The 24,392-nt window shown below is 48.9% G+C and overlaps 1 pseudogene; it reads right to left on the minus strand.

Moving 5' to 3' along the window:
* Positions 1-919: 919 nt before the first annotated feature.
* LOC119315781 overlaps positions 920-24,392 on the minus strand; it is a 42,494-nt pseudogene continuing 19,021 nt past the window's right edge.

The following is a 24,392-nucleotide window of genomic DNA, read 5'->3' on the forward strand; positions in this document are numbered from 1 at the left end:
AATATTGTTCATAGATAGACTTGATGATAAACCCATAATTCATCGGATCTCGACAAACACACCGCAAAAGGAGATTACATCGAATAGATCTCCAAGAGAATCAAGGAGAACTTTGTATTGAGATCCAAAGAGAGAGAAGAAGCCATCTAGCTACTAGCTATGGACCCGAAGGTCTGAAGTAAACTACTCACACATCATCGGAGGGGCCATGGAGTTGATGTAGAGGCCCTCCATGATCAATGCCCCCTCCGGCAGAGCTCCAGAAAAGGCCCCAAGATGGGATCTCTTGGGTACAGAAGGTTGCGGCGGTGGAAATAGGGTTTCGTGGTGCTCGTGGATGTTTGAGGGGTATATCCATATATATATATATAGAAGGAAGAAGTAGGTCGGTGGAGCAACGAGGGGGCCACGAGGGTGGAGGGCGTGCCCAGGGGGTGGGCGCGCCCCCCTGCCTCGTGGCTTCCTTGATTGTTTCTTGACGTCCACTCCAAGTCTCCTAGATCACATTTGTTCCAAAAATAGTGCTCCTGAAGGTTTCATTCCGTTTGGACTCCGTTTGATATTCCTTTTCTGCGAAACACTGAAATAGGCAAAAAACAACAATTTGGGCTGGGCCTCCGGTTAATAGGTTAGTCCAAAAAATAATATAAAAGTGTAAAATAAAGCCCATTAACATCCAAAATAGATAATATAATAGCATGGAACAATCAAAAATTATAGATATGTTGGAGACGTATTAGCGGAGAGGGACGAAGTGGGCGTACTTGGCGAGTCGGTCGACGACGACCATGATCGCGTCGTAGCCATCAGACTTGGGTAGTCCTTCAACGAAGTCCATGGTGATCTCCTACCATGGCTCCTATGGAATTGGGAGCGGCTGCAGCTTGCCGGCCGAATGTGTTTGTTCGTGCTTCACGTGCTACCAGATGCTGCATTGCCTGACGAAATATTCGACAACGCGTTTTAGGCCGGTCCAAGCGAAGAGCTTGCGCACCCGGTGGTAGGTGGCGGTGGCGCCGGAGTGTCCCCCGACCGTGCTGTGGTGCAGCGCGGCGATGAGCTTCGTCTGGAGCGTGGTGTTGGCGCCGATCCATAGCCGTCCCCACTGCCTGATCACACCTTGCTGCAGGGTGCGGCCCTGGTCGTCGGTGGCGCAGAGCGCGAGCTTGGTGAGCAGTTCTTGCGCATCGGTGTCCGTCTCGTAGGAATTGGCCACCTCCTGCAGCCATTGCGGCTGGCACATGGATAGCGCGTCCAGCGTCAGCAAATGCCCCACCCTGGAGAGCGCATCGACCGCGCCATTGTCGGTGCCTTTCTTGTAGCGGAACGTGAACTGCAACCCCACCATTTTGGACATTGCTTTGCGCTGGAGATCCGTGATGAGTTGTTGATCCCCCAAAGAACACAAGCTCTTGTGGTCGGTGAGGATCTCGAATGGAGCGCTTTGGAGATACGGTCGCCACTTGTCGATGGCCATCATGACCACCAGAAACTCCTTCTCGTATGCCGACAGCTTCTAGTTGCGCACCCCCAGGGCCTTGCTTAGGTACGCGATGGGGTGCCCGTCTTGGACCAAGACCGCGCCCACGCCGGTGTCGCAAGCGTCCGTCTCAATGGCGAACGGGCGCTTGAAGTCCGGGAATGCGAGCACGGGCATGCTCACCATGGCCTGCTTGATCATCTCGAATGCCGACTGTGCCTTGTCGTCCCAGAGAAACCACTTCTTTGTGAGCAAGCACGTGAGCGGCTTCGTGATGATGCCGTAATGTGGGACAAACTTGCGGTAGTAGCCTGTCAGGCCGAGGAAGCCGCGGAGCTCGGTGGGTGTGGTGGGCATGGGCCAAGTGCTCATGGCACTTCTCTTGCTCGCGTCGGTGGCGACGCCGTCCTTGGAGATGACGTGCCCCAGGTACTCGATCTTCTGTTGCACGAACGAGCACTTTGAAGCCTTCGTGTACAGCTGGTGTTCACGGAGCAGGTTGAGGACGATGCGCAGGTGTTGTTCGTGTTCCTGGAGATCGAAGCTAAAGACCAGGATGTCATCCAGGAAGATGATGATAAACTTACGGACATGGCAGCCAAACACCGAGTTCATGAGGCACTGGAACATGGCCGGTGCATTGCAGAGGCCGAACGGCATCACTCTGAAGTGATAATGCCCGTGGTGCGTTTTGAACGCAATTTTCTCCTCGTCCTCCTTGCGCATGCGAATCTAATGATAGCCCGCACGTAGATTGATCTTGGAAAAGTAGGCTGCACCTCCCAGTTCGGCGAGCAGTTCGTCGACCACGGGTAGCCGAAATTTGTTCTTGACCATAGCGGTGTTCAGACGCTGGAAATCGACGCAAAATCGCCAGCTGCCGTCCTTTTACTTGACCAGAAGTACTGGTGCGGCATACGGGCTTAGGTTGTGGGCGATCACTCCGGACTGCAACATCTCCTAAACTTGCTTCTCGATCTCATCTTTTTGGCTTGGGGAGTAGTGGTACAGCCTTGTGTTAATTGGAGCAGTGCCTGGCTCTAGGTTGATGGCATGATCAAACTGTCCCTTGGGCAGAAGGGTTTTAGGTTCAGAGAACACATCCTCATATTTAGATAAGAGTTTCTGAATATTAATAAGGACCGGTTCAGGTTCAAGTTTTTCCACTGTTTCCACTGTAACTAAAGCTGCAGTCTAGATGTCATTTGCAACTTCCATTCGATGAAGTTCGTAAGCATCAAGCTCGGCAATGGGAGGCAAATCAGTGGTGCGCACCCCCTGCAGGTGTACTGGCTTGCCCTCAGTTTCAAATGCGATGGTTTTGTCTTGCCAGTGGCAGTTCATGGGACTGTGAGCTAATAACCAATCGATGTCGAGCACTCCATCATATGCATCTAGTGGAAGGACGTGCAAATCCGTATGGAAGGTGTGTCCAGGTACATCCCACTCTAATCCATGCACAATTTGAGTGCACCGAAGTCGTTGCCCATTTGCCACGCGAACTGAAACTAGGGGCAGGTGTTCTGTCTGAACTTTCAAGCGAGAGAGAAAAGTTTCGCTGATGAAACTATGTGTGCTCCCAGAATCCACCAAGAGAAACATGATTTGGTCGCCAACTTGAGCGTGAAGACGAATTGTGGATGGTATTTCTTCCTCAGAGATCGCTTGCTGCGATAAGGAGCAGCATTCCGGGTCTTGACCTGCAGGTTCATCAAGCAGTTGTAGGGCATGGACTGTGTCGCCGGAGAGGATCTCGCCAAAGTCGCCCACCTCAATCATCAGGATCTGGCCGGTGCGCTTGCACTGATGTTCTCTGGAGTACTTGTCCCCGCAGCGAAAACAGAGGTCGTTTGCTCTTCTGAATTTGCGCAGCTGGTGCTCCCGAGCATAGTCATCTCCCCCTTGCCGTGGCGCGGCTGCGGCACAGGCTTGAACCATGGTTGCTGGTGGTGCAGGTGGTGGTGGTCGCCCCACTGGTGTGATACGCGGTCGCATTGTGTGCTGCTTCTCCAGTTCTTCTTCCTGAATACGAGCAAACACAGCGACACGGGTGATGCTGGTTGGTGCTTGCAATAGAACACCGAGGCACAACTCGTCTTCGAGACCGGCCAGGAACTGTGATATAAAGAATTTGGAGCTCAAGGTTGGGTCCAGGGCTAGCAGATGGTACATTGTTGTTTCAAATTGCTGGCGATATTCCTGAACACTGCCTGTCTGCCGTAACTGCACAAAGTGGTGCATCTGAACCTCAAATTCCTTTGGACTGAATTCCTCTTGTACTGCAGCTCTGAATTGCTGCCAAGTGACCCCTGGATGCGTCTATCGATAGGCCTGGAGCCACATCGTAGCCAGGCCGTCCATGTATAGTGCCGCGGTGGTGACCCAGCTGTGCTGTGGCACTCGGTACAGCTCGAAGTAGGTGGTCCAGCGATCCAGCCATATGCGAGGGGCGTTGCCATCAAACCGCGAAAAATCATGCTTAGGTGGCTTGATGTAGTGGTCGTCGTGGCGATCTAGCTCCGAGGACGAGGGTGACCGCGCGGTGTGCAACAATGGTATGTGGTTGACGAGGCGGGCGAATGGTAGCTGGGCCGCGCCATCCGTGTAGAGGGGTAGTGGCGGAGGACGAATCGGTGGAGGTGGTGGCGGATGTGGTGGAGGATGCGCGGAGGAGTCTGGGTGGCCGTGATGCCCGATGGAGAAGCGCCTCCGGAGATGGTCGCAGCGGGGTCGACGGTGGCGCAGCCTTGCGGGCCTCGTCCACGTCAGTTTGTGTGAGGTCGATCTGCTTGGATAGGAGCTTGATCTCGGCGGAGACTTGGTCATTGTAGGCGATCTGTGCCTGGTGACGCTCGTTAGTGGTCTTCTGATTTGCATCGAGACGGCGGATGACAGACTCGAGCAAGCTCCGCAACTTGTTCGTGGTCTCTGACATGGTGTCGAGCATTCGGCGGGTCTGCGCCGAGGGCTTGGATGGTGGTGTCGTGATTTTATGCTAGATCGGATCGAATCCAGGTAGGATTTTGTGCGAGCTTGCCGGAGCGGCGCGCACCTGATCGGTGGATGCTACCGATCGATCTCGAGCAGACGGTGGTGGTGGGGAAATTTTTTTGGCTCTGAATACCAAATTGTCACGACCCGATCGAGAGGATTGAGAGGAGGAAAGGGGGATCGGGATGAGGAGAGGAGAGCTGGGTTAGGTGAGAGCGAGAGAGACAAAGGCGAGGGGGGAGTAGTTCATTTCTTTTTGATAGCCTCTCCCTCCGGTCATTCCGTTACAAGTAGGCCACAGTTGGCTTAGCACACACGCCAACACTTGGCTTAGCACACACGCATACACTTGGCGGTGGGTCCCAGCCCCTAGCTAGAGGGTGACTTAGTTGTTGTAAGTGCGGATCGTCACTTACACTGATCAGTTCGCTGCAAGCTGGTCTGCAGGCGTGACAAGAGGTCGTCTAGTTTTAGTCTTTTCATGTGGTCATTTCTTCTCGAGTGATATTCTTAATTTTTCCATTTCAGAGTTTGCAAATGTGTTCTATACTGTGGTACTCTCCTATGCTATTTTAACCTGGTGATCGTGGACTCTTGACTGGTTCATTTTTCTGCTGGAATTGACATTGTTACCTCAAATTGTCGATGAGATGAATGGGTAATAGATCCTTGACTTTTCTAGGCATTGCTATGACCCTGTACTTAGGGTATCATTGGTATCCATCAGGATGGGTTAATTGTGTCATGGTTATAGGCATATGCGTATAATTTGTGCCACCTTTGAGTGAACAAACGTATTTATTTACATAAATAAATGCAGTTGCAAAAGAGATGGACTACAAAACATTTGAAAGTTGTAGGAATGCGTGCTTTGTACCTTTTTGTTTTAGGAGAAAGCTAGCTTTATTAATATCAAACAACGCTTACATCATCTGCTAAAGGTTTAGAAATAAAAAGCAGGAGATGCGTCCAACCATAAGTTTGATGGATCAACACGACCATTTTACGCTAGCACATGAGCTACCATATTATAATCATGATTGCAATGCTCTAAAACAACCTTCCCGAAACCAACTAAAAGTAACCGGCATTCATATTTGTATCTTGGTTATATCCAATAGAGAACACACCTCGAGACACTGAGAATTAAATGGCACTTGACACTAAAAACATACTGTAAATGGCAATGAAAAAAATGTCTGTTTTCTTACTTTGAGGTAAAATAAAAGCAAATTATGCGAATAGTGGCTCACCCTGTTCTTCTGTTTGGATTCCTTTTGGAACAAATTTTAATTGATTTTCCATGTAAAATTTAACGACATACTCCCTCATTCATAAATAAAGTGTGCATAAGAACTTTCAAAAGTCAAACTCCATAAACTTTGACTACCTTTGTAGAGGAAAATATCTACATCTATGATATTAAATAAATACCATTAGAGGCGTCATTAAACATATATTTATATTATGTTTATTTGGTATTATTTTTGTTGATACTTTTCTCACCAAACTTGGTCAAATTACACAAGGTTTGACTTTTGGAAAATCTCATGCGCAGTACATTTTGAAATAGAGGGGATAATAAATTGTACCGAACATGTCATACAATATGCCCGGTCATCTATTGTTGGTACTTTGCGGTATTTGTCTCTTTAGCTTGCAATGCGTCACTATTATATTCCCCTTCTCAACCTTTTTGGCCTCCCGCTTGCTTTACTCCTTGAAGGTTAACCTCTCTCACCCCTCTTCCACCATTGCTTCTCTCCATCAAGATTGATGGAGGTGGGGGAGAACTTCACATCACTTTCCTTTGGTTGGATAGTCCCGCCTGGCTAGATAAGATGATCGTCGTGTTCCAGCTAGTTTCAGTATATGTTTTTTGTTTACGGAGTAAAACAAGAAAAATGCGGGTGGCGGTGGAAAAATATCAGTCAACATCAGCAGAGAACATATTTTGTGACACCAAGGCCAATGACAGGTACCAACATTAGAACACAATTGGTTATGGAGAAATTGTTGGAAATATGAGCAATTTATCAAATGATTTTATTAACAGAAATACTAGGTAAAGCATCACTAGTACGACAGTGATAAAACAAGTCATGCGATTTATATAAGAGAAGGTAAACAACATCTTCATATATGAACTGTGACTAAACACATCTAGAGCAGACAGTATAGCAAGTTGAATATATGAAACAGAGTCTAACATATCTTGGGCAAACACTAGAACAAGGAACTGTAGCAGGACCTCTAATAGAAAGAGGAAGAACATGTACGAGACAGCAGCAACAGAAGCACTGGATTTGGGGTCGGTGTCCTCGCCAGCCATGTCGTCGAGGAGGTTGTCGATGTCCGGGAAGAAGTCGTCGTCAGGGAAGTAGTCGTCGGAGTCCAGGGTGTCAGTGACGAAGAAGTCAGTAGTCGCGCGAAGCGCTCCCCAAAAACCTTGTCACCCTTCTCCCGTACAGGACTCATAAGGTGCAGTTTCGGAGGCCTACTGAGGGAGTCCTGGATTAGGGGGTCTCCGGATAGTAGGACTATCTCCATTGGCCAGACTGTTAGACTATGAAGATACAAGATTGAAGACTTCGTCTCGTGTCCAGATGGGACTCTACTTGGCATGGAAGGCAAGCTAGGCAATACGAATATGGAAATCTCCTCCTTTGTAACCGACCTTGTGTAACCCTAACCCTCTCTGGTGTCTATATAAACCGAAGGGTTTTAGTCCGTAGGACAACAATCACAACATACAATCATACCATAGGCTAGCTTCTAGGGTTTAGCCTCTCTGATCTCATGGTAGATCTACTCTTGTACTACACATATCTTCAATATTAATCAAGCTGGACGTAGGGTTTTACCTCCATCAAGAGGGCCCGAACCTGGGTAAAACATCGTGTCCCCTGCCTCCTATTACCATCCGGCCTAGACGCACGGTTCGGGACCCCCTACCCGAGATCCGCCGGTTTTGACACCGACATTGGTGCTTTCATTGGGAGTTCCTATGTGCCGTCGCCGTTAGGCTTGATGGCTCCTACTATCATCGATAGCGATACGGTCCAGGGTGAGACTTTTCTCCCCGGATAGATCTTTGTATTCGGCGGCTTTGCACTGCGCCCCTGGCCATCTAGAGCAGATTGAAAGCTACGCCCCTGGCCATCAAGTCAGATTTGGAAGTTTGAATTACATGGCCAACATCCGCGGGGACTTGATCTTCGACGGATTCGAGCCACAGCCGGGCGCGCCGCACTGTCGCAATGGGTATGACCTAGCTCTACGACCGGACGGTACCCCAGAGGCTGCGCCCGGATCAGCTCCGACCCTTAGCTCGGAGCCAACTACGCCAATCGAGGACGGGTGGCTAGACACCGCCTCAGGGGCTGCAGTCTCGACGGCGATCGAGCCAAACACCAGCATAATCCTCTGCACAGCCCGTGACTCCAAGGTGCCGGACTCTCTTCCGGACCCCGAACCATCCGCGCCCATGCCAATCGAATCCGATTGGGCGCCGATCATGGAATTCACCGCCGCGGATATCTTTCAGCACTCGCCCTTCGGCGACATTCTAAATTCACTAAGGTCTATCTCTTTGTCAGGAGAGCCCTGGGAAGATTATGTCCAACAAGATTGGGATGCGGACGACGAAGAAATTCGACGCCCACCCACCACCCACTTTGTAGCCACTGTCGATGATCTAACCGACATACTCGACTTCGAATCCGAAGACATCGACGATATGGACGACGATGTAGGAGACGAACTTGAACCAGCACCTATAGGGCACTGGAAAGCCACCTCGTCGTATGACATATACATGGTGGATACACCCAATGAAGGCAATGGCGACGAGATAGCGGAGGATGACCCCTCCAAGAAGCAACCCAAGCGCCAACGTCAGCGGTGCCTCTCTAAGTCCCGCCAAAGCAAAAGTGGTGATACCGGCACAGGAGATAATAACACTCCGGATAGCGCCGAAGACAACAACAATCCCCTCCAGCAAGATTTAGAGCAGGAGGATGAAGGAGCCAGCTCTCCTGAGAGAGCGGCTGGCGGAGAGGAGGAGGATGACAATTACATGCCCCCCTCTGAAGACGAGGCAAGCCTCGGCGACGATGAATTCGCCGTACCAGAGGATCCCGTCGAACAAGAGCGCTTGAAGCGCAGGCTTAGGGCCACGGCAAATAGCCTGAAGAAAAAGCAGCAGCAACTTCAAGCTGATCAAGATCCGCTAGCTGACAAATGGACTTAAGTCCTCGTGGCCGAGGAATATAAACTCGAGCGTCCCTCCAAGAGTTACCCAAGGTGCAGGTTACTACCCTGACTGGAGGAAGAAGGGTATGATACGGCTGATCGGCCACCTCATGGCCGCGATAGAGAGGCATTCCAGCCAAAAGCTCAGCCCCCACCCCAACGCCATTCAAATAAAAGGCATGGGGAGATACGCCAGACCTGCGAGACATATTGGAGGACAAGGCAAAGCATTCAAGATCGATCTACGGATCACGAGGGCACACCAATCTGTGAGACAATAAATGTCATGCCGGATACAGTAAAAGCAAATCCGGCCGGGCCGAACACAGCGGGCAAGACCCATTCGAGATGCGTCGCGACATAGCCCAATACAGAGGCGCCGCACACCCCTTATGCTTCACAGACGAAGTAATGGAACATCAATTCCCAGAAGGTTTCAAACCCGTAAATATTGAATCATATGACGGCACAACAGATCCCGCGGTATGGATTGAGGATTTCCTCCTCCACATCCACATGGCCCGTGATGATGACTTACACGCCATCAATTACCTCCCACTAAAGCTCAAAGGACCAGCGCGGCATTGGCTTAACAGCTTGCCAGCAGACTCCATTAGCTATTGGGAAGATCTGGAAGCCGCATTCCTCGATAACTTTCAGGGCACTTATGTGCGACCACCAGATGCCGATGACTTGATCCACATAATTCATCAGCCAGAAGAGTCGGCCAGGCAATTCTGGACTCGGCTCCTTACAAAGAAAAATCAAATCGTTGACTGTCCGGATGCGGAGGCCTTAGCGGCTTTCAAGCACAACATCTGAGACGAGTGGCTAGCCCTGCACCTTGGTCAGGAAAAGCCGAAATCTATGGCAGCCCTCACGTCGCTCATGACCCGCTTTTGTGCGGGAGAAGACAGCTGGCTGGCTCGCAGTAATAACATATCAAAGAACCATGGTACCTCAGATACCAAGGACGACAAGAGCAGTCACGTCGCAACAAGCATAAGCGCCGCATTAACAGCAAAAGTACTGAGGATACGGCAGTCAATGCCGGATTCAAAGGCTCTAAACCCGGTCAGCAGAAAAAGCCATTCAAACAAAGTACGCCGGGTCCGTCCAGCTTGGACCGTATACTCGATCGCTCGTGTCAAATACATGGCACCCCAGACAAGACAGCCAATCACACCAACAGGGATTGTTGGGTGTTCAAGCAGGCCGGCAAGTTAATTGCCGAAAACAAGGACAAGGGGCCGCATAGCGATGACGAGGAAGAACCCCGACAGCCGCACACTGGAGGACAGAAGAGGTTTCCCCCGCAAGTGCAGACGGTGAACATGATATACGCAACCCACATCCCCAAGAGGGAGCGGAAGCGTGCGCTCAGGGATGTATATGCGTTGGAGCCAATCGCCCCAAAGTTCAACCCTTGGTCCTCCTGTCCGATCACCTTCGATCGCAAGGACCACCCCACTAGTATCCGTCATGGCGGATTCGCCACACTGGTCCTAGACCCAATCATTGACGGATTTCACCTCACTCGAGTCCTTATGGACGGCGGCAGCAGCCTGAACCCGCTTTATCAGGACACAGTGCGCAAAATGGGTATAGACCCCTCAAGGATCAAACCCACAAAAATGACCTTTAAGGGCGACATTCCAGACGTAGAGGCCCACTGCACAGGCTCAATTACACTGGAAGTGGTCTTCAGATCCCCGGATAACTTCCGAAGCGAAGAGTTAGTCTTCGATATAGTCCCGTTCTGCAGTGGTTATCACGCGCTGCTCGGACGAACCGCATTTGCTAGATTCAATGCGGTACCACATTATGCATACCTCAAGCTCAAGATGCCAGGACCTCGCGGAGTTATTATAGTCAATGGAAACATAGAGCACTCTCTCCGAACAGAGGAGCACACCGCGGTCCTTGCAGCAGAAGCGCAAAGCATCCTCTCAAGGCAACCTACCAGTTCGGCGTTTCAAAGCCCGGACACCTTCAAGCGCGCTCGGGGCAATCGGCAAATAGACCGCCTGGCGCAATCTGAGCTCGCGTAACAATACGACGGCCACCCCAATCCCAGCCCAACAGTGATATTCATGTCTCGCGTACATAATTACGCATTAAAAATACCATGGGCACAGGTGGGGAGGGGGGGGCACAACTGCGGCACGCCCCAAAACGTGGCCTAAACCGCACTAGGGGCTTCCCGTTTGGTTATTTTTCTTTTTCTTTCAGGACTTTAATCTCTGGAAACGCTGTCCGGCAGCTCTATTGCCGAACATATGATACAACAACCTAGGAGGCAGACAACTACCTTATACAACGGAATTCCCAGGTTGATTATAGATTTCATATCATTCCTCAGCTCGCCCTTGGAAGGGACATAGTCCTACTCTTTCGCTTATTGCACTATCTGTATCACTCTGCTTTATTGCAATTTTTAATAAACAATGCATGACATTACGACTATTATTGCATTTTTGTTATATATATATATATCTATGTGTTCATTAATGACGCCTTGCAATCGTACACTCTAGTATGGCCAATGCACCAGGGGCTTACGTACCCACAATATGGTGTGAAAAGTCCGAACACTTTCACAAGTGCGGCACCCCGAACTTATAGCATTATATGCATTAGCTCTGAATCATGTCTTTGGTTAAATGTTGGGTTTGCCCGACTCCTATGTTTTGGTACCTTACGTTCCGCTCTATCGGCTAAGGTAGCGCTAGGAGAACTACTACGATTGTTCCCCGGTTCTGCCGCGTTGAGCACCTCAGTAGAGAAAGCTAAAACTGACTGTCATGATAAGGCGAGAGACTGGTCGCTGTTTGGCGAGGTTTTTCGAGTCCCTAAAGACTTATGCCGCTTAGGGCGACGGGCCGGCTCTGTCCGGCTTACAGGCATGTATCACACCCCGAATTCGGCCTTCCGAATACCAGGGGATTCGCCGAATTTTAAAATTATAGAATTCTATGGCTAAGTGAGAGTGATAAAGCATTATTAGTCCGGTTGCCTTGTTCGTTGTGCTGAGCACCTCCCTCGAAGGACCCAAACATGTGAACAAGAGTGCTCAGGTTTATCTCGAACACCCTAGCACTTGTGGCATGGGGGCAGAAGCCGAGGACTAGCCATCTCTCAGATTGGATAAACAGCCAAACAAAAGGTAATATTTTAAATCCACACAAGCATTGCATAGCGACTACGATACAAGTTTTCATACATACAGGACAAAACGAGCAAGTCTCACTCAAATATTACATTTTGTGAACACTCATCCACGATAAGACAGGCGCCCGGCAGAACACCCTCGTAGTACATCTCGGGGTGGCGGTGCTCCTTGCCCTCCGGTGGCCCCTCCTTGATCAGCTTCACGGCGTCTAGCTTGACCCACTGCGTTTTTACACGGGTGAAAGCCTGGCGTGCACCTTCAATGCAGACGGATCACTTGACGACCTCCAGCCGTGGGCAGGCATCCACAAGCCGCCTCACCAGGCCGAAGAAGCTGTTCGGAAGGGCGTCGCCAGGCCACAACCGGACTATGAAGCCCTTCATGGCCTGATCGGCCGCCTTATGTAGCTCGACCATCTGCTTCAGCTGGTCGCTCATTGGCACCGGATGTTCGGCCTCGGCATACTGAGACCAGAACAGCTTCTTCGTCGAGCTCCCATCCTCGGCCTGGTAAAATTGTGCGGCATCGGACACACTACAGGGAAAATCTGCGAATGCTCCTGAAGAGCTCCGGATCCGGGTAAGTAATCGATAATTTACTTTTACATGCTTGCTTTGCATATAGAAAGCCTTACCCCCCGCTATCTTCTTCATCGCGTCGATCTCCTGAAGGGCCTTCTGGGCCTCGGCCTTGGCACTCTTCGCGCTCTCACGGGCCGCGACAAGCTCAGACTCTCGCGTGTTCAAGTCAAGCTCCAACGCCTTGTGCTTCGTCACAAGAGCCTGGAGCTCTTGCTGCACCTCGCCCACCCGAGCCTCGTGCCTCTCTCACTCGGTGCGCTCCTTGGCCGCTGTCTCTTCAGCCTTGGTCAGCGCTTGCTTCAGGGTCGCCACCTCGGCCGTGGTCCCTGGCAAAACATAGAATGATCCTGTCATTCTGCAATCGCGTCCTTTCTTATATATGCATATATCTATAGACGGGGTATTACTTACCCTCGTTCTCCTCGAGCTGCCTCTTGACAAGGCCGAGCTCTTTCTTGGGCCCATCGAGGTCCTGCTTCAGTACGACGACCTCCGCAGTTAGTGCGGCGGACGCCAGCAGAGAAGCCTGCATATGCATATTGACATACTTATATTAGACTCCTGCGATATTATTTGATCCTCTGTTCGGCTTTTCTTTGCGAACACCGAACAAAGCATCAGGGGCTACTGTCTATGCGATAATACTTCTACTACGTTTTAAAACACTTACCTCGAAGCCTATTAGAAGGCTAGTACAGGCTTCAGTTAATCCGCTCTTGGCGGACTGAACCTTCTAGATCACCGCACTCATGATGGTGCGGTGCTCCTCCTCGATGGAAGCACCACGAAGCGCTTCCAACAGATTGTTTGGCGCCTCTGGATGGACAGAGGTCACCGGCACAGGCGTCTCACTCCTCTTAGAAGGAGAGAGCCTGCCCGAGCCCGGAACCGCTGGAGGTTTTGGCGCGGTGTTTGGCTGAGGGCCGAACTCGGAGCTCTCAGGGGCCCCGTCCCCTCTGCTCCCGGAGTCCGGAAGGTCACCTTGAGGCGCCTCCTGGACTGTCCCCCTTGATCCGGTGCCTCTTGAGACAACACCTCGGTGTCGTCAGCAGAATGAGGGGAGGTGGCAGTCGGGATTGGATCTCTATCCATGTCCGACGAACCCAAGGAGCCGTCCGATGATACCTCGATATTGGCTCGTGGCGGCCTACGTAATTATGTTTGGCCAAAGATGACCATAGAAGCATGTTAGTTCCATTTTACCACCTCTAGTCCGGGTTAGTTCCATTTTACCACCTCTAGTCATAACTCTAACAACATTATCATTATCCTTACTATTCAATTCATTGAGCAAATCATTTTGAGCTTTAAGTACTTGTTCTACTTGAGTGGTAACCATAGAAGCATGTTTACTAATAAATTTAAGTTCACCTTTGACATTGGCCATATAATCACCCAAGTGTTCAAGCATATCTGAATTGTATTTCAATTGTCTACCAAAATAAGCATTAAAATCTTCTTGCTTAGCCATAAATTTATCAAACTCATCTAAGCATGGGCTAGCAAACTTAGTAAATGGGATTTCACCTTTATCATATCTAAAGAGAGAATTTACCTTTACTACCTGTGTCGGGTTATCAAGACCATGAGTTTCTTCAATAGGTAATGGATTAAGATCATATGTTTCTTCAATAGTCGGTAAATTAAGACCATGCATTTCTTCAATAGGAGGCAAATTCTTAACATCTTCAGCTTTAATACCTTTTTCTTTCATAGATTTCTTTGCCTCTTGCATATCTTCAGGACTGAGAAATAGAATACCCCTTTTCTTCGGAGTTGGTTTAGGAATAGGCTCAGGAATTGGTTCCGGAGGTGTCTAATTATTTTCATTTGTCATCATATTATTCAATAGAATTTTAGCTTCATCTGGTGTTCTTTCCCTGAAAACAGAACTAGCACAACTATCCAGGTAATCTCTGGAAGCATCGGTTAGTCCATTATAAAAGATATCAAGTATTTCATTTTTCTTAAGATGATGATCAGGCAAAGAATTAAGTAATTGGAGAAGCCTCCCCCAAGCTTGTGGGAGACTATCTTCTTCAATTTGCACAAAATTATATATATCCCTCAAAGCAGCTTGTTTCTTATGAGCAGGGAAATATTTAGCAGAGAAGTAATAAATCATATCTTGGGGACTATGCACACAACTAGGATCAAGAGAATCAAACCATATCTTAGCATCACCCTTTAATGAGAACAAAAATATTTTAAGGATATAAAAGTAGCGAGTTCTCTCATCAGTAGTGAACATGGTAGCTATTTCATTTAATTTAGTAAGATGTGCCACAACAGTTTCAGATTCATAACCATGAAAAGGATCAGATTCAACCAAAGTAATTATATCAGGATCAACAGAGAATTCATAATCCTTATCAGTAGCACAGATAGGTGAAGTAACAAAAGCAGGATCAGGCTTCATCCTAGCATTTAGAGATTGCTTATTCCATTTAGCTAATAACCTCTTAAGTTCGTATCTATCTTTGCAAGCTAAAATAGCTAAAGAGGCTTCTTGATCAAAAACATAACCCTCAGGAATAACAAGTGATTCTTCATCATCACTTTCATCAGTATTATCAGATTCAATATTTTCAATCTCTCCAGCCCTAGCAAGTTGTTCATCCAGAAATTCACTAGGTGGCACAGTAGTATCAAGCATAGATGTAGTTTCATCATAAGTATCATGTATAGCAGAAGTGGCATCATCAATAACATGCGATATATCAGAACGAATAGAAGAAGCAGTTTTAGGTGTCGCAAGCTTACTCAAAACAGAAGGTGAATCAAGTGTAGAGCTAGATGGCAGTTCCTTACCTCCCCTCGTAGTTGAGGGATAAATCTTGGTTCTTGGATCTTTCAAGTTCTTCATAATGATAAGCAGATATAAATCCCAAGTGACTCAAGGAATAGAGCTATGCTCCCCGGCAACGGCGCCAGAAAATAGTCTTGATAACCCACAAGTATAGGGGATCGCAACAGTTTTCGAGGGTAAAGTATTCAACCCAAATTTATTGATTGGACACAAGGGGAGCCAAAGAATACTCTCGAGTATTAGCAGCTGAGTTGTCAATTCAACCACACCTGGAAACTTAGTATCTGCAGCAAAGTAATATGATAGTAGTGGTAATGGTAGCAAAAGGTAATAATAGTATAAGTAATGTTTTTGGTATTTTGTAGTGATGATAGCAATAGCAACGGGAAAGTAAATAAGCGAAGAACAATGTATGGAAAGCTCGTAGGCAATGGATTAGTGATGGAGAATTATGCCGGATGCGGTTCATCATGTAACAGTGATAACCTAGGGTGACACAGAACTAGCTCCAGTTCATTGATATAATGTAGGCATGTATTCCGAACATAGTCATACGTGCTTATGGAAAAGAACTTGCATGACAGTTTTTGTCCTACCCTCCCGTGGCAGCGGGGTCCTTACGGAAACTAAGGGATATTCAGGCCTCCTTTTAATAGAGTACCAGAACAAAGCATTATCACATAGTGAATACATGAACTCCTCAAACTACGGTCATCACCGGTAGGTATCCCGATTATTGTCACTTCGGGGTTAACGGATCATAACACATAATAGGTGACTATAGACTTGCAAGATAGGATCAAGAACACTCATATATTGATGAAAACATAATAGGTTCAGATCTGAAATCATGGCACTCGGGCCCTAGTGACAAGCATTAAGCGTAGCAAAGTCATAGCAACACAATCTCAGAACATAGTGGATACTAGGGATCAAACCCTAACAAAACTAACTCGATTACATGATAGATCCCATCCAACCCATCACCGTCCAGCAGGGCTGCGATGGAATTACTCATGCATGGCAGTGAGCATCATGAAATTGGTGATGGAGGATGGTTGATGATGACGATGGCGACGGATTCCCCTCTCCGGAGCCCCGAACGGACTCTAGATCAGCCCTCCCAAGAGGTTTTAGGGCTTGGCGGTGGCTCCATATTGTAAAACGTGATGAATTCTTCTCTCTATTTTTTTCTCCCCGGAAGCGGTTATATAGAGTTGGAGTTGGAGTCGGGAGGTCTCCAGGGGGCCCACGAGGTAGGGGGCGCGCCCTAGGGGGGCGCCCCCCACCCTCATGGCAAGGGTGTGGGCCCCCTGGTCTTCATCTTTGGCGAGGATTTTTTATTATTTATTGTAAGATATTCTGTGGAGTTTCAGGTCATTCCGAGAACTTTTGTTTTCTGCACACAAAACAACATCATGGCAATTCTGCTGAAAACAGTGTCAGTCCGGGTTAGTTCCATTCAAATCATACAAGTTAGAGTCCAAAACAAGGGCAAAAGTGTTTGGGAAAGTAGATACGACGGAGACGTATCACCCCCAAGAGGGGAATCCTACTAGGACTCCAAGTCCTAGTAGGTTTCCACCAAAAGGGAGAGAGGGGGAAGGAAGGAGAGGGAGAGGGAGAAGGAAAGGGGGGCGCAACCCCCCTTCCTTGTCCAATTCAGACTCAAGGGGGAGGGGGCGCGCGGCCTGCGTGGCCGCCCCTCTCTCTCTCCACTAAGGCCCATCGAGGCCCATTAGTTCCCCCGGGGGTTCCGATAACCCTCTAGCACTCCGGTTTTATCCGAAACTTCTATGGAATACTTCCGGTGTCCGAATATAGTCGTCCAATATACCAATCTTTATGTCTCGACCATTTCTAGACTCCTCGTATTGTCCGTGATCACATCCGGGACTCCGAACAACGTTCGGTACATCAAAACACATAAACTCATAATAAAACTGTCATCGCAACGTTAAGCGTGCGGACCCTATGGGTTCAAGAACTATGTAGACATGACCGAGACACATCTCCGGTCAATAACCAATAGCGGAACCTGGATGGTCATATTGGCACCTTCAGAGACACCTGTAGAGCACATTTATAATCACCCAGTTATGTTGTGACGTTTGGTAGCACACAAAGTGTTCCTTTGGTAAACGGGAGTTGCATAATCTCGTAGTCATAGGAACATGTATAAGTCATGAAGAAAGCAATATCAACATACTAAACGATCAAGTGCTATGCTAACGGAATGGGTCAAGTCAATCACATCATTCTCTAATGATGTGACCCCGTTAATCACATGACAACTCATGTCTATGGCTAGGAAACTTAACCATCTTTGATTCAACGAGCTAGTCAAGTAGAGGCATACTAGTGACAGTCTGTTTGTCTATGTATTCACACATGTATTATGTTTCCGGTTAATACAATTCTAGCATGAATAATAAACATTTATCATGAAATAAGGAAATAAATAATAACTTTATTATTGCCTCTAGGGCATATTTCCTTCAGTCCCGACTGTCAGGCACTTCCTTGCATGCGAAGATGTAGCTGGTAGGTCCCAGCAGTCAGGGGGAAAACATTTTTTTGCGAAATACGGTTGCCCGTCCGGTGGGTCCCTGTTGTCAGGTGGAGGAATCATTATTTTCCTCGTAATAAGGATGCACTTCCTTGCTGCGGCCGTGGACCCAGTTGTCAGCCTCTCCGTGTACAGTCCACGTCCGATGGAAGCCGTTCCTTGACCATGTTGACCACGCCGCGCCGAGAGCACCAGGGCGGTGGATGACGGCAAGGCCTAGGAAGGGGATGACGCAAAGCCAGGGAAGACGCGGCAGTGGATGCACACGCGTAAAGGAGTATGATGGTTCACTGGTTCGCTGCGGTGTGAGGCTGCCATCGCTGCAGAATAACAGGGGGTGTGGGTGAGTAGAGGGATGGCCTGGCCAGCGGTCGTAGTAGTAGGGGGCGGTGAGGCCTCCGCGACATCGCAGCCGGCCACGGGAAGCAGGAGCACGAGGCACGACCGGCGCTAGTTTGGGCGGCTGGAGCAAGAAGACCAGAGGTTGAAGAAGCACTACGGCCGTTGGATGGACATCGTACGGTCACTAGAGATAGAATCATGCATATTGACTAAGTTGACAAAGCCCTCCGTCCCCGTCAACTTAGTAGGCCCACAAGTCAGCCTCCTGCTATACTGGATCCCAGGTAGAAGGGGGAGTATTCATTTTTTATGTGTGTAATAAGGAGGCACTTCCTTGCGTGCGAAGATATAGCTGGTGGGTCCGAGCTGTCAGCGGTGGTAACGTTTTTTTCGTGAAATACAGAGGCCCTTTCGGTGGGTCCCAGATGTCAGGTAGAGGAATCATTATTTTGTGCGTAATAAGGAGGCATTTCCTTGTGTGCGGCCGTGGACCCAGATGTCAGCCTCTCCACGTACAGTCCACTTCAGATGCATGTCGGCCGTTAACCACGTTGACCAGGCCGCACCGAGAGCACCAGAGCGGTGGACGACGGCGAGGCCTAGGAAGGGAACGACACGGAGCCAGGGAAGACTCGGCAGTTGTTTCCCACGCGGAGGGGAGTACGACTGTACGAGGGTTTACTGGTTCGTCTGCTGTCGCCGGAGAATAACAGCAAGTGTGGGTGAGTAGAGGGATGGCTAGGCCAGCGATGGGAGTACAGTGGGGCGGTGAGGCTTACGCGGCAGCACAGCCGGCCGCGGGGAGGAGGGAGCAGGCGGTCTCGCCGGCGCTTGTTTGAGCGGCTGGATCAGGAAGAGCAGAGATTGAAGAAGCACAACGGACGTTGGATGGACATCCAACATTCACTGCTTGTGCGTTAACCTTTTTTTAGGAAAGCTTCAAATCCGTGGAAAACAGCATACAACCCATCTGCCATTATTTTTAATAATTTATAGCCCATTTGCTAATTCTTAAGGTTTTTTTGGAGCCCATATTCTTTTTGTTAGCATTACAGCCCATATTGTGGCCACGGTTAAAAAATTATATAAAATTTTGCATATTTCGGTGCGCTCCGAACTGTTTTTAATCCCGAAATTTCGAGTCACATTCAAACTGATTTTAGAAATAAATGTATACCAATATAAGATCCAACTAATCGTCCACACATAAAAATCAATGCAATTTAAAATCTTGAAATGAAAAAAAGAAATTTGAAACTAATTGCCGCTTTGATGTGTTTTAAAAATGTACAACCCATTTCTCATTACTGATAAGCCATTTTCTCGGCCAGCCGAATGAAGCTTTCCTCGTCTTGAAAGATTTGCAGCCCAACAGGCCTGACAAAGTGACTTACTTGGCAAATCAAAAAAAACTGGGCTGTGGCCGTGGACCCAGCTATGGCCATGGACCTAGCTGTCAGCCTCTCCACGTACAGTACTCTTCCGATGTAAGTCGGTCGTTGACCACATTGACCACGCCGCGCCGAGAGCACCAAGGCAGTGGACGACGGCGAGGCCTAGGAAGGGGACGACATGGAGCCGGGGAAGATGGGGCAGTGGATGCCAACGCGGAGAGGAGTACGAGGGTTCACTGGTTCGGCTGCGGTGTGAGGCTGTCGTCGCCCCAGAATAACAGGGGGTGTGGGTGAGTAGAGGGATGGCCTGGCCAGCGGTGGGAGTAGTAGGGGGCGGTGAGGCCTCCACGGCATCGCAGCCGGCCATGGGAGGCAGGAGAACGAGGCACGACCGGTGTTGGTTCGGGCGGCTGGAGCAAGAAGACCAGAGGTTGAAGAAGCACTACGACCGTTGGATGGACATCGTACGGTCACTGGAGCTAGAATCGTTCATATTGACTAAGTTGACAAAGCCCTCCATCCTCGTCAACTTAGTTGGCCCACAAGTCGGCCTCCCACCATTGTGGGTCCTAGCTAGCAGGGGGGTATTCATTTTTTGTCCGTCATAAGGAGGCACTTCCTTGCTTGCGAAGATATGGCTGGTGGGTCCGACCTGTCAGCAGTGGGAATGTTTTTTTCATAAAATACAGAGGCCCTACCGATGGGTCCCATGTTAGGACCCCGATTCTAAGTCACACCGATCTAGCCTGTAACACCTCATATCACTTTGCGTCCTCACGTACGGTATTCCCACGGGTGTCGCCTTACCATGGCCCAGGACCGTTTGCGCCTTTTGGCTCACGTATATGATAGTGTCGCTAGCATCCATATGACAGAGAACCCAGGCCGACATGACTAGTCGTGAACCCAAGGTGGCACTAACTTAGGGGGACAGGCATACATGAATCAACATCGAGCATGTCGGTCAGCAGCGTGCGAATCCGGGCTGTAGCACTGGGCTAAGAGGACTCCGGGAACCCGGGCTGTAGCAGGCTAGGCAGGACTCCGGATGTCACCGCGTGACATTTCCCCGAAGGGACAGACACATGAACGAAGTGAATCACATGCCGGCCAGTCAAGTGTTCTGGAGCAGTAGTGCTGGGCTAGCAGGACTCCGGTGAACCGGGCTGTAGCAGACTACTATGGCTCATGGAAGCACAAGACTACATTTCCCCATAAGAGAGGCTACCAAGGATAAACAACTAGGTTGTCGGATCCCACACATACCAAGCATTTCAATCATACACACAATATGCTCGATATGTGTAAATACAACATGGCATCACAACATAACTCTACGACTCAAGTATTTATTCATTAGGCTCCGAGGAGCGAGATATTACAAACATGGGTCTCACGACCCAACATTCAGAGCATACAAGTCAAAGCACATGCGGAAGCTTAACATGTCTAAGTACAGACATCTACAAATGAAAACGGCTGAGAAGCCTGACTATCTACAAGACCCTCCCAAGGTACAAGATCGTAGCTGAGGTAACGAGCTAAACGTCGAAGTCCAAGCGGAACTACTAGCGGGACTGAAGTCTCTCTGCAAAACATAAATTAAGCAAACGTGAGTACAAATGTACCCAGCAAGACTTACATCAGAACTAACTACATATGCATCGGTATCAACAAAGGGGGTGGTGGAGTTTAACTGCAGCAAGCCAGCTTTGACTCGGTGGCTATCCTAAACTACGACTGCAAGTAACTCTTTGAGGTGGCGCACACGAGTCCACAAATTCACCATACCAATACACCACTATGGATCCGCTCCCGTCTCCCTGCGAGAACGCCATCCATAGCACTCACACTTATCTTGCGCATTTTAAAGTATCCACTTTCGCTTGTCTATGAACTATGCAAGGGGTCCAAGTTTCCATATCCGAGGAATCCGGCTATTCGAATAGATAATGATAACCCTGCAGGGGTGTACTTCTTCACACACGCTCTCGCCACTTATCGCCCTGTACACATCATGTACCTCGGCAACCTTCAAGCGGATACCGGGCGAGGGAGTCGGCCACGACCTGACTAACCAACAAGTCTCTAGTCCAGGTTTATCGCCTATTCGGGTTCCATCCGCAAGAAGATCCGGCCGGGGTGTCGCTCACGGCCCCAAACGATGTGTGCAGGGTTCCCAAGCCCACCATCCGGGTGCCACTTGGTACACCGTGCCATTGTGCCTAGTCTTTCCCAAGCCCACCTATACCGGGTGCCACTTGGTAGACTACTAACACTACCTACAAACACCAAAAACTAGTTGCAACTCCTGGACAGAGATCGAGTTGATTAATAAGCTGAGAGGGGCCGAGTTACCGGAACCCAATGTGTGGTAGTAACTGTTCATGGATCACAAACACAGAACTCAGTTCCTGAGGACGGCTGCAATGAGACAACCCACCATGTACTCCTACATGGCCTCTCACCGCCACCTTTACCAAATCGTGTTCACACACTTAGCTCACACACAGTAGGACATGTTCAACACCATTCCAAATCATCCCCGATGAATCAGACCTAACTCAACTCTAAGCAGTAGTAGGCATGACAAACAACATGAATGAGTAGGCACATCAAGGCTCAAGCAACTCCTACTCATGCTAGTGGGTTTCATCTATTTACTGTGGCAATGACAGGTCATGCCGAGGAAAGGGTTCAGCTACCGCAACATGTAACAGTTGAATCGCTATTGTCCTAATGCAGTAAAAGAGAGCAGGAATGGGAGAGTGGGATCATATCAGAATGAACAAGGGGTTTTTTGCTTGCCTGGCACATCTGAAGATAACATTGAGTCTTCATCAGTGTCAACGATCACAGCGTCGAAGCAGCGTCTACCGAGAGGGGACAATTACCGGCAAACAAGGAAGAGCACAATCAATGCAATGCACAATATGATGCATGATCATGGCATGACAATATGGTGTGATTTGAGCTAATGCAACTAGTAACAGAAAGGTTTTGGGTTGATTTGAACTCAAGGTTCAAATTCAAATTCAAACTATGAATTCAAATAGTGCATTATCATGTTTTTGACTAAAAAGTGAGGTTAACTTGCTCAAACATGCATGAAAATGCCATAAACAGATTCCTTGGATTTTTCTAATAATTTTTCATATATAAAACTTTTCATTTGGAGTTATAGATTATTTTCTATGATTTTTCAAAGTTTTGGATATTTTCTGGAATTTCCAAATCATTTAGAATTAGAAATAATCCAGGAAAATGATTACTGCGTCATCAATGCGTCATGCTGACATCAGCTAGTCAACAGCGTCAGCCCAGGTCAAACCTGACCAGTGGAGCCCACTGGTCAGTGACACAGGACCGGTTAGAGTCGCTGACATGTGGGCCTGGTCAACGGCCGCGTCAGCAGGTCAATTCTGACGCGTGGGTCCTGCTGGTTTAATTAAGTAATCTAATTATTTTTGTTGTCCGGAAAACTAACAAAGCGGGTCCCAGTGTGAGTGTCTAGTGTTAAACTAAACAGGGTGGTTAGTGGCTAATTAAGCCGGACACGTCAGCCCACCGGAGTTAGTCGTCGGTGACCTCTGGCCACGACGGAAACACACCGGGAGGCCACGGGAGCGGCGGAGAAAGGCACCAGGAGGTAGCCCGTGCGTGCGCGCATCCACGGAAGCAGGCGGCTGGGTGCGGGGGCACCGGAGCTCGTCGGAAACAAGTCCGTGGCGGCGGTGGTTCTCGGCCAGGACGGGAACGGCGGCTTCGGCGGCCAAACGAGAACGGGAACTAGGGGGAGAAACAGAGGAGCTCACGGGGGACTCGCAGAGAAGCCCAGCATGCTCGGGGAAGCGTCGAAGGCAACGGATTAACGACGGCGATCTCGGGCGCCCGTCGGTGTAGATGATGACGATAGCGTCGCTGTGGTGCTTCCCGGATTGATTGGCTCGGTGGGGGTGATGAGGACGACGGCGCGGAGCTCATAGCACGTCGGAGGGGCGTGTGGAGGCCGGTGGCCGCACGAATGGTGGACAGCGGCGACGGGCTCCGCTCGGGCGCGAGTGAGGAAGCAGAGGAGAGGGCGGGAGAGCCAGAGAGCGAGGGGAAGGGGAGGGGAGGCGTCGGGCTTCTCCGTGGCGTGAGGGGGAGGCAGAAGGTGGAAAGCAGGAGGTGGCCGCGTTCGGCTGCGCGCTCGCCACGCACCTGCTTCTCCTTCTGGCAGAAGGTGGAAGAAGCAGGCAGCGCTGGCTGGGCTGGGCCAGCCAACTGGGCTGTCAGGTGGCCTGGCCAGGTGGGCTGCTAGGTAAGTGGCCCAGGTGAGTCCTTCTCTCTCTCTTTCTAATTCTGTTTCTGTTTTCAATTTATTTTGATCTGTTTTGAATTAGTAAAATACTAACTCATTTTGTAAAATCCTGACAAAAATTGTGGGCACTATTTGAATTATTTCCAAAAGCCCCCAATTGTTTTCAGAAGTATTGAAGCATTTAAAATATTTATAGGCATTAAATGCTCCAATTCAAATACAATATGATTTAGCCCAAAAATCCATAAATGTCCAAGAAATATGCTCATCATTTTTGGCAGAGGTTTTCACCTCTATCATAAATCATGAACATTTTCAATGACATTTCGGGTTCTTTGAAAAAGATTTTATTTAAACTTATTGGAATTCTTTCTGGTGCTTGGGTTTGATCGATCCCCATTTCAGCTTTATAAAAATTTAAATATGATGACATGAATGCTTATGAAACTAATTGCAATCAACTCTAGGGTTGTGACAACTCACCCCCACTAACAAGG

This window comes from Triticum dicoccoides, chromosome 6A, assembly GCF_002162155.2.
Source record: "Triticum dicoccoides isolate Atlit2015 ecotype Zavitan chromosome 6A, WEW_v2.0, whole genome shotgun sequence".
Lineage (NCBI taxonomy): Eukaryota > Viridiplantae > Streptophyta > Magnoliopsida > Poales > Poaceae > Triticum > Triticum dicoccoides.